This window comes from Molossus molossus, unplaced genomic scaffold (assembly GCF_014108415.1).
Source record: "Molossus molossus isolate mMolMol1 unplaced genomic scaffold, mMolMol1.p scaffold_m16_p_1, whole genome shotgun sequence".
In the NCBI taxonomy this organism is placed as follows: domain Eukaryota; kingdom Metazoa; phylum Chordata; class Mammalia; order Chiroptera; family Molossidae; genus Molossus; species Molossus molossus.
In genome coordinates this window covers 37,722,357-37,733,292 of record NW_023425344.1, presented here as the reverse complement: position 1 = coordinate 37,733,292, position 10,936 = coordinate 37,722,357, and the positions used below count along the sequence as shown (strand labels likewise).

The 10,936-nt window shown below is 42.4% G+C and overlaps 1 pseudogene; it reads right to left on the bottom strand.

Moving 5' to 3' along the window:
- Positions 1-1,897: 1,897 nt before the first annotated feature.
- Positions 1,898-2,689, bottom strand: LOC118624160 (annotated as a pseudogene).
- Between the last annotated feature and the right edge of the window lie 8,247 nt (positions 2,690-10,936).

The following is a 10,936-nucleotide window of genomic DNA, read 5'->3' as shown; positions in this document are numbered from 1 at the left end:
CTCTCTCAGTATAGATATTGGTAAGACTAAATCAGCCATTCCTATCTAAATATTGACAATACTTTGCCTCTACCTAATATTTACCGATATCCTTTAAGACCTGATGCACTAGCTGGAATTAAGCCCATTTAGCAAGATGGCTTTAAAGGGGGCTTGTAATTCCATGCATGACCCCTTTAATTTTCCTATTCTTTTTGTATTAAAAAAAAGAATGCAAAAGGATGGAGATTTGTAGAGGATGTCAGCTATATATATAAAACAGTTATTTCCAGACATCCTGTGATTCCAATCCACATACTCTATTATCAGCTATTCCTTGGACTGTCAATATTTTTCAGTGATAGATTTATGTAGTGCTTTTTTGAGCATTTCTGTTAAAAAAAAAAAAAACAGCCTCAGCTGGTTTGGCTCTGTGATTAGAGCATAGGCCTGCAGACTGAAAAGTCTCAGGTTCAATTCTTGGTCAAGGGCACATACCTGGGTTGCAAGTTTGATCCCTGGCCCCTGTGGGGATGGTGCCAGAGGCCACCAGTAGATGTGTCTCTCTCACATAGATGTTTTTCTCTCTCTCTCTCTTCCCCTCCCTCCCTTCTACTCTATCTAAAAAATCAATGGAAAAATATCCTTGGGTGAAGATTAGTAACAACAACAAAAAAGACAATAAATACCTCTTTGCTTTGAACTGAGAAGATCGGGAGTTTACTTGGATCAGTTTATTTGGACAGTAATGCCCCAGTGATGTACAAAGAATTTCACCTATTTTTTTCAGATATTAAAGACTGATTTGAATGATGTTGAATTTCCCAGAAATGCCACCATAATCCAACATATGGATGATTTACTTTTATGCTCTAGGACATATTAGAATCTCAAGAGGACACAATTTAACTACTTTGTTATTGTTATTCATCTTCACCCAAGGACATTTTTTTCCATTGATTTTAGAGAGAGTGGAAAGGAGGTAAAGAGGAAGAGAGAGAGAGAAACAGACACAGAGAGAGAGGGAAGCATTGATGTGAGAGAGACACATTGATCAGTTGCCTCCCTTATGCACCCCAACCGGGAATTGAACCTACAACCCAGGTACATGCCCTTGACTATAAATCGAACCCGTGACCCTTTGGTGCACAGGCCAACACTCTAACCACTGAGCAACACCAGCCAGGCCACAATTTACCTATTATAATAGCTAGCCGAAAAGGTATAGAGGGTTTCAATGGATAAGCTTTGATTCTGTTTACCCCAAGTAAAAGTCCTTGGTTATAAAGAATCAGAATTCCTTTCCTCTTCTAAAAACAAACAAACAAAAAACAGCTTAGAGTGTTCCTAGGTCTCACTAGATATTGTTACAATTGGATTCCAAAGTTTTTATTAATGTCGCAGCCCCTATATATATGTCTTATTAAAATCAGATCAACCAGATCCAATTCCATGGAACCCAGAAGGGAAACAACGTGTTAACGTTTTAAAGAAAAATCACTGATGGCTCTTTCTCTCGAATACCTGACTTATAAACCATTTTTCCTTTTTATCTATGAAGATAAATGAAATACTTTAGAAGTTTTAACTCAAAAACATAGAAATCATCATAGAGCTACCAGATATTACAGTCAGCAATTAGACTCAGTAGCTACCGGGCTCCCATCCTGCCTGCCCGCCGTCCCTGCTAGAGCCACGTTCTGCAAACAAACAGAAGAAATAGTTATGGGCTCTCCTTTATTTATGTTCCTCATTCTGTTGAATCTCTGCTGAACTTTCATCACACTCAACACTTCTGTCAGTGGATTGGCTTCTAATGACCTACTCTTGCTTTCTGCGCCTAATATTACTTTAACTTGACGCAATAGTCTTTTTTCCTTTAAACAGGCTTAATTCACTTTATTTTTCTTGTATAAAATTACACGGTGACCACAGCTGGAGCCTGAGTCCTCTGCACAAAAATTCTGAAGTGGGTCTTTACAAGATGGCCAGTAAATTCCTGACAGGGAGAGTCGGTGAACATGGTCTCTTTCCAGGTGGGAGTGAAGTAGTTGTAGATCTTGGAGAAGTGTCCTAGGCTGGCAATGCAGTCCCCGGCTAAGGTGTAGCAGTTGTCAATAATGGCCATCAGCAGCAGCTTCTTGGGCACAGGAGCTGAGATGATGTCAGTGTCCCTGGTGGAAGGGATGAGGCTCACCAGCACAGAGCCATATGAGCTGGTCACCTTCCAAGTCATAGTATGGAGCTTGCTGATCATGTTTTCCCAGTAGCCTCATCACACAGGGACAATAGAGAGCTCCACCAAAACGATGACCCCATGATGGCAGTGGCTACCTACTTGGAGCACTTAACACCCAGACCAACATGTCCATTGTAGTCTCCAATGGTGACAAATGCCTTGAACCGGTCCTCTGGCCAGCACGTCTCTGCTTTGGCATGGGCATACTTTTCAAAACCTTGTTCTTGAGGGATGCCCCCAGGAAAAGTCAACGATCTCAGATTCCTTGGTGAGTAGGGAGAAGAGATGGAGCTCCTCCAGCCACTTGGTCATGTCCTTGACCAGGTGGCCCAGATTGGTGACCAAAATCCAGTCTTTGTCTTCAGCCTCACCTCTGTGACCTTCATGTTCTTGGCCCTGGCCTGACCCATCCATGACCTTTTCCTGGTTGCCACTGCCAAATCCTCCAGGGAAGCCACCACAGCCTCTCATTCCAGAGCCCTGGGCCCCCGGGCTCTCTGCAGCAGCACTGTCTTCTGCCCCTTGGTGTTTTCTCAAAGAAGAAGGATATAACAATCAACTGAGCAACTTTGCTACCTTCTTCACAGGATGAAAACATCCAACAAGTGTATTTTGCTTACCGACCATCTTCTTGTTCCTAGGAAGGACTTATCGGAAACTCCTATTGTTAAAGTTGACTTAATTGGGTTTACTGATGTTTTGTATCTGAAAGATGAACAGGAACATTACCCAGCTGAATATGCAGTAACTTCCATGATGGACATAACTGAAGGTTCTTATTTACCTGAATAAGGTCTGCCCAACAGGCTGAATTAATTGCTCTAACTTCAGCTTGTCAATCAGCCAAAGATCAAATAGCCAGTATTTACCCTGAGAGTTGCTATGCCTTTGGTGCAGCTCACAACTTTGGAATGTTATAGAAGCAGCAAGGCTTCTTAGCTTCCTCAGGGCAGCCCATAAAGAATGAAAAACAGGTTGTGAAATTGTTAGATGCCATGTAGCAACTGAGACAATTGACAATCATCAAAATTCCAGGACATTCTAACACTGCCATCATGGAAAGCATTTAGCTGATGCTACAGCTAGACAGGCAGCAGTAAACAGCCCAATTATCCAGGCCTGAAATTCTCCTTGCTTCCTATTAAATCAGTAACAGACTCTTTTGCAGTTCCAACAGACAGCCACAGGAGGAACGAGGATATGGCAACAAAAGGGGAAGACTGACCCAGACAAGCAGATATGGTTTGGACCGACTCAAAAACCAATCTTACCTATAGGGATTCAATTACCTACACTTCAACATGTACTTGAGCTAACACCTTGAGGTCCTTACAAGCTGATTCATGGAGTAAACAATACAGGGTGGGGCAAAAGTAAGTGTACAGGTGTTTGCATGGAAATTAATGCAATAACTAATAAATAATAATATAAAAACAAACTCACAACTGTAAACCCACTTTGGCCCACCCCTGTATTACTGGGAGTCTCCTACTGTAGATCATAAAGTGTATAGCAGACATTCTATGTGTCCAAAATGTAACTCTGGGAAATCACTCCATGGGTCCCAAGGACATTTCCTACTTCTTTTAGGTTAATCTGAAGTGTGGTAATTATATTTCAACCAAATGCCACCATCTCAAGAATACAAAAATGTATTCGTTATGATCTGTATGTTTCTCGCTGGGTTAAGACATTACCTGCAGAAGAGCAACAGCCTTAACAGTAGGTAAGTTATTATTGGGGGAAAAAAATTCCAATTGAGGAATTCCCTCTGAGTTACATGGTGAACAGGGAACTCATTTCACTGGGCAGATAATGCAATCCATCTGTAATATTTGGCCTATTCTATAGCATTTTAATTGGGCTCATTACCCCAGTCCTCTGGATTAGTGGAATGTACAAATGATACAATTAAAAGTCAACTAGTTAAAAATTTTAAAGCTCTTAGTCTCCCTTGGCCAAAAGCTCTCCCTATAGTGATTCTCAACCTGAGATATACTCCTTTTTGTAAACACGGTCTTTCTCCTTATTGAATAGTCACCGGTCACCTTGTGCATCTGGAAAGGGGCATGTGAACCAACCTTACTAAAAAGAGATATTCTTTAGTATTATCAAGGACTTATTAACCAGCTTAAAGAAACTGATAAACTAGTAACTGATACATTTCACAGCGTGCTCTTGGGAGGTGGAGACTTCAAAGATCATGACTTACAACCAGGAGATAGTGTCCACTGGAAAAAACATCAGTTAAAGACTCTCTCCAACCCTGGCCAGTGTGGCTTAGTTGGTTGTCCTGTGAACTAAAAGCTTGCTGGTTCGATTCCCAGTCAGGGCACATACCCAGGTTTCAGGTTCGATCCTCAGTCAGAGTATGTGTAGGAGGCAACCAATCAATGTTTCTCTCTCTCCCCCTTCTTCTCTCTCTAAAATCAATAAAAATAAATAAAAATAAATAAAAAGACTCTCTCCAACCTTGTTGGAAGGGACCTTATCAGGCATTACTAACTAATCCATGTGCAGCTCAACTTAACGGTGTTATTTCAAGGATTTACATTTCTCATCAAAAAAATTTTGAGTCTGGCCGGTATGACTCAGTGGTTGAGTGTCGGCCCATGCACCAAGGGGTTGCCAGTTCAATTCCTGGTTGTGGGCCTGACCCCCAGTGCGGGGCATACAGGAGGCAGCTAATCGATGTTCTCTCTTAGCGATGTTTCTATCTCTCCCTCTCCCTTCTTCTCTCGCTAAAATCAATAAAGAGAAAAAATTTTTTTGAAAAGGTACCTCACGGCAAATGTACATCTTCCCTGTTGCTGACACTCACCCCCATCTACGCTGGACATCAAAGACTCCTTGAGGATGAGAAGCCACCGACATCAGAGGTAAACAGCTATCCCGAGACATCAAGAAGACACGTATACCTACAGATTGATGTTGAACTTTGTTTGTCTTTACCTATCAGCTAATAATATTAGTTATTATAATAGTTAGACTTGTTCTTTGGGCTTTTCTCAAATCATGTTCTCATATAGCCCAACTATTAAACATTGCTGAAGTGTATAAGGTAACTTCTGTATTAACGGTAATACTCTATGATTTTTCTTTTGAAATTTAGAAGGGATATTATTATAGAAGAAAGGAAAGGAATGTATGTGTTTTTGAGAAATTAAAAGGAAGTATTTTATCCTAATAAGTTGGTTATTTCTGAATGAGTCAAAAGAGACAAACTAAGAAGGACAAGGGAAATTGTAGAAGGTCAGTGGAAAGTGATCTTGAGAAAGTAGTTTTATGTATGAATGCTAGAACCCAATAATGGGAACATGCTTATCCTTAACCCAGCAAGGACTATTAACTATGTTAATTCATATGTGAGCTGACATGGCTACTTTAAAAAAAAAAAATGGCCTTCTATAATAGCTGCTGTGGCACAAGACATTGCTTATGAAACTCTTACTGTCTTTCTGGCCTCTGGAAAATTTTAGATGGTAATTATAATTTACACCTTTGTGTTCTTACAGCCTTGGCCCCAGTTAAACCTTGAAGTTACAGTTCCCAACTGCACAACTAGCAGGAATCAGATAACTAATGAGTGTCACTCAAGTGCTTCCAATAGGATGTAGATGGACCATATTAAACTAATGATAATAATAATAACACCAGTAAACCAGTAAATGGAAACCCACCTCATGGTCCCATTGAGAAAACTAAAGAGGTATATGGTTGTGCCCTCAAACTATAAGTAAATGTTATACTCGATGCAAAATACAGAAAAGTGAGACAGATAACAAGACTTGGATCATGACAGCTTGCAGGTTAGAAATGATCCAGAGTGTTGGGTGTTTTGTTTGTTTGTTTTTTCCTAATGAAGGCCCAGTAAGACCTGACTGCCTCCCATTTACCTGCCCTTCTCTTTGGGAAAAATCTGGCCTTGGCTTCCACACAGGTTACAGTCTTACCCCGTCCCCAGTGGTTCACCACTTCAGCAAGACAAACACCGACACTAAGACTTCCTAGGAATGAGCTTTCTCAGCACCGTGGGACCAACTTATCTAACCAAGAGGTTGGTCATCAGTGCATTCTTCCTATTGATTTATAACCAAAAGGTGAAATTGTGGACCAAAAAGGGGCCACATACGAAATCTGACGAGCTCAGGGAGGCCTGCATGGCGGCTCTACAAACTCAGAGACTGAAAGAAACCACACAGGATGGTCTAAAGATAAAAATTTCTAACTGAAAGCAAGTTGTGACAGGTAGTGGTATCCTAGGCCTGTAGCTTCCTTGACAAAGGTCAACCTTTACCTGAACTGAGCCTGTCTTTTGTCTGTTTGCCTCTAAGATAACATACCCTTGGAATCTCAGAGTGATCTCCTTTTCCAGACACATCAGGGCATAATCAATGCAACAGAGCACAGGACCAAATGGTTGTCTTGTTCCCAGCATGTCATCTCTGTGTGTTGTAGATGTTAATTATTAACTATCCTGTATCCACCAATGTGTTTCCCCATTTTCCTCTTTATCCAGTCCCAGAGATTTTCCTGCTTTGCTTTTTCCTGCCCCCTTAATCTGCCAACAATGGATTTCATGTAACCTTCCTTAAATAGGCTGCAAAACCGTCATTCTCCAGAGCGTTTTCTCAGTCTGTTGAGATTTTGCTTCCAGTGATTGCTGTCATTTTGGCTCAAATAAACTCTTATAAGACTTTTTCTTGCCTTGGCTGGGTAGCTCAGTTAGTTAGAGCATCGTCTCGATATGCCAAGGTTGTGGGTTTGATCCCTAGTCAGGGCACATACAAGAAGCAACCAAAAAATGCATAAATAAATGGAACAACAAATCAATGTTTCTCTCTCTCTTTCTAATCAATATACATATATATATATATATTTTTTTTTTTTAATATTTTTTTTCTTAGGCTGGGCATTCTTTTCTTGACAATCCTAACTAATAAAGTTAGAAAGGGTTTGTTCATTCTAGCTACAAACACAACCTCACTCAAAACTGAAAAGTGTCTGTGAATAGAAGGGCTGAAAACACATCACAGCTGCATGATATCCCCCAAACCTACGAAACTTGGATGTCTCCCTGCTGATGTGCTCATGTTTACAATGTTTCTGTGGGATTCTCGGTGTGTGTGTGTTTACAACACTCGATTCAGATATGCTGCTTGTTCGACTCAATTTGTCTTTGGATAGTCAGTGGCACAAATGGAAATCTGAAGGAGACCAAAAGGACATGAGTTCTCTTGTCCATACCCTTTCTCCTAGTCTCAGAACGTCATTCTTCATTATGTTCTTGTTCTTACCCTTTGTTATTCTTATAGTCTGCACACATCGGGCCTTCTCTCTTTGCCACTTCTAGATCAGTGTACTTACATTCTCATTTGATTTTTAGTGCTTTAAAAAATATGCCTTCAACCCTGGCCAGTTTGCTCAGTGGTTAGAGCGTCAGCCCACAGATCAGAGAGTCCCAGGTTCGATTCCAGCCAAGGGCACATAGCTCGGTTGTAGTTTGTCCCGAGCCCTGGTTGAGATTATGCAGGAGGCAACCAATCAATGTGTCTCTCTCACATCAATGTTTCTCCCTCTCTCTTTCTCTCCCTCTCTCCCTCCCTCCTGCTCTATCTGAAGATAAATGGAAAAATGTCCTTGAGTGAGGATTTAAAAAATATGTATATATATGCCTTCAGCCCCAGCCGATGTGGCTCAGTTGGCTGGGCGTCATCCCGTGCACCTGGGGATTGCCAGTTCCACTACAGTCAGGGCACATGGTCAGGGCACACACCTGGGTTGCAGGCTTGAGCCTTAGTAGGAGGCAGCCAATCGATGTTTCTCTCTCTCTCTCTCTCTCCCTCTCTCTCTCTCCCCCTTTCCATCTCTCTCTAAAAATCAATTTAAAAAAATTTTAATGCCTTCATAAAGGTAAACGGCATGCCCACAATTTGAGGTAATAAAAGGAGCTGTAGGTCAACCGTCCACAGAGTTTAGGCCAACTTCCACCAGGCCCTTGGCAGAGAAATGCAGCCCCAGGAGGCATGGAGATGATGACTGCGGCTCCGGTCAGACACTGCAGCAGAGCCCTGGGAGGGTCTCCTCTCCCTGCACCAATGGCTGCAGATGTGCCCTGGCCTCGGTGCTAATCTCAACCCTCCCACCCAGCTACCACCGAGCCTTTAACCGGACGTTCTTCCTGCTCATTTTGAGTGAAGGGGTTCCTCATACTCCTAAAGTAAGAATCAAATTCAGCTCTCCTCTGTGACCTCCTGTTACATGTCTCCTCGGCATGTGACCTGCTGGGTTGCTGGATTTTATCAGGCAGGTGACAGATGTTTATGCAGCATCTCCTGTGCCAGGCATTGTGCTAGGCTCTGGGATGCTGGGGTAGAGAAACAAACAAGGCCTCTGCTCCATGGGGCTTGGCTTCTGGTGGAGAAAACAGAAAACAAACCAGGCCTGATTAAACGGCAGGCATGACAGTGCTCTGATGTCATCCAGGGCTGTGAGAGGGCATGTGGAAAGCCAGAGCTGGTTCGATACCTCAGGGAATGTTCCCTGAGGAACTGATATTTAAAACTGCCCTGGCCGGTTTGGCTCAGTGGTTAGAGCATTGGCCTGCAGTCCAGAGAGACCTGGGTTCGGTTCCCGCTAAGGGCACGTACCTCGGTTGCAGTTTGTCCCAGGCCCTGGTTGGATCGCGCGGGTGGCAGCCACTCAATGTGTCCCTTTCACGTCGATGTTTGTCTCTCTGTCTCGTCCTCTCTCTCCCTCCCACTCTATCTGAACAAAAAATAAAAAAAGTGTCCTCAGGTGAGGATAAAAATAAATAAATAAATAAATAAATAAATAAATAAATAAAACCGACCAGTTCTGAGGAAAGTAGTTATGTTCTGCTATTGTTTTTAAGTGATTCAGAAAGTTAGGGCCAATAAGAAGTGTATGTTTTGGACACTTACAGAATGTCCTCTCCTGTTTTTGAAAAGACCGTTTTTAGGGTCCCAAAGGAATTATAATTTTCTGATTACTGAATTACAAAATGATTGAACACACCCAACTAAGAAACTGTCCTGTTCAAAAGAGACAATTTTGCTCCCCTGGGGTTGAAATATGAGTGCAACGAGACTCCTGACATCTGCAGATCTGTTCCTTTGTCATCCTGGGGTGAACTTGTCTTGGGGAGATAAGAGGAACACGTGCTGTCATCCAACTTCCTGAGGTGTGATTTTAAACCACTAGAGGGCGCGCGAGGCCAGCTCAGATTCTAGCTAAATCCATTCTGGGGAAGTCCACAATTAGTGCCTGAAAAGAAGCCAAGTGTTCCCAAATGTTCTGGAGTGGAACCAACCAGGGCCTTTTCCTCCCCTCAGACTACCCAGTCACCCCTAGAAGCCGGTTCAGTTCCAGTCCAGGCCTCAACAAGCCTGAAATTGTCCTTGAAGATCTAACGCTGTCTAGAGTCATCTCAGAAAGGGAAGGTGTGTGTCCGCGTGCGGGGTGGGGGTGATCCATTGAAAACTAAAGCCAGTTTCCATCCTCTACCAAGTAAGTACCTGGCTCTGCTAAGTCGATAGGTAATTTCAACATAAGGTTGGTGATTACATAGAGGTCCAAATAGAAAGCCACGAATGCACAGAATCGGGTGCTTGACCGAATTTCAGAAGTTGGGGAAGGCTTCCTGGGGCAGTGTCTAAACTCAGACTTGCAGAATAAGTAGAAATAAGCAGGGAAGAAAGGTAGGAGAGGTGTTCCTTACAGAGGGAACAGCTTGAGCCAAGGCACAGAGGCCAGAGCGAGGAGAGGAGAGGCCACGCACTCCTGAGAGGCAGGGACTGGCAGCCTGTACGCAACTCGAGAGCAGATTTGAAATCCAACAGACACTCCGGGACTTCAAAGAGATAACTCAGGACCTGAACTTAAGTTCAACTCAAATTAAAATGTCCAAAATTGGCTCCTGTAGCATATATCAGTCCTCATAATGTTCAATGTGCTCTAATTGCTGGAATTCTCAAACATCAAAACAAAAATCTTCGCTGCTGGAAAAGAATGTCATAGTAAGTTTTGCATTTATTACACACACACACACACACACACACACACCACTATTTTGACAGACTGTCTTGCATTGTGGAGCTAAAAGATTTATCTTTCTGAGGCTCCCCAATGGAAATAGTGTTCTTAGGTCAGCAGGCATTATTGGAGATATGTCTTATTAATAATTTTCTGTGGTAGCCCTGTGAAAAATCTGATATAATTACTGTGGGTTAGCCCCATTATGTCTACTTAGGAACATTAGGCCAATTGAACAAGAGTGATTTATCCAACTAAAAGATGTATTTTTATGATTAAGTCATGTTACTATATAAACAAATAACATTTGACAGATACATACATTTTTAAAAATTTATGTATTTATTTATTTTTATCCTCACCTGAGGACATTTTTGCATTTATTTTCAGATAAAGTGGGAGGGAGAAAGGAAGGAAGAGAGAGAGAGAAACATTGACATGAGAGAGACACATCGAGTGGCCACCAGCCACACAACCCCAACCAGGGCCGAGGACAAACCACAACCGAGGTAAGTGCTCTTAGCGGAAACCGAACCCGGGCCTCTCTGGTCCACGGGCCGACGCTCTAACCGCTGAGCCAAACTTGCCAGGGCTATACATACATCTTTAAGAAGAACCTTGATAATTCAGATCCAGTACCATTTTCATTGTGGTTGATTTCCG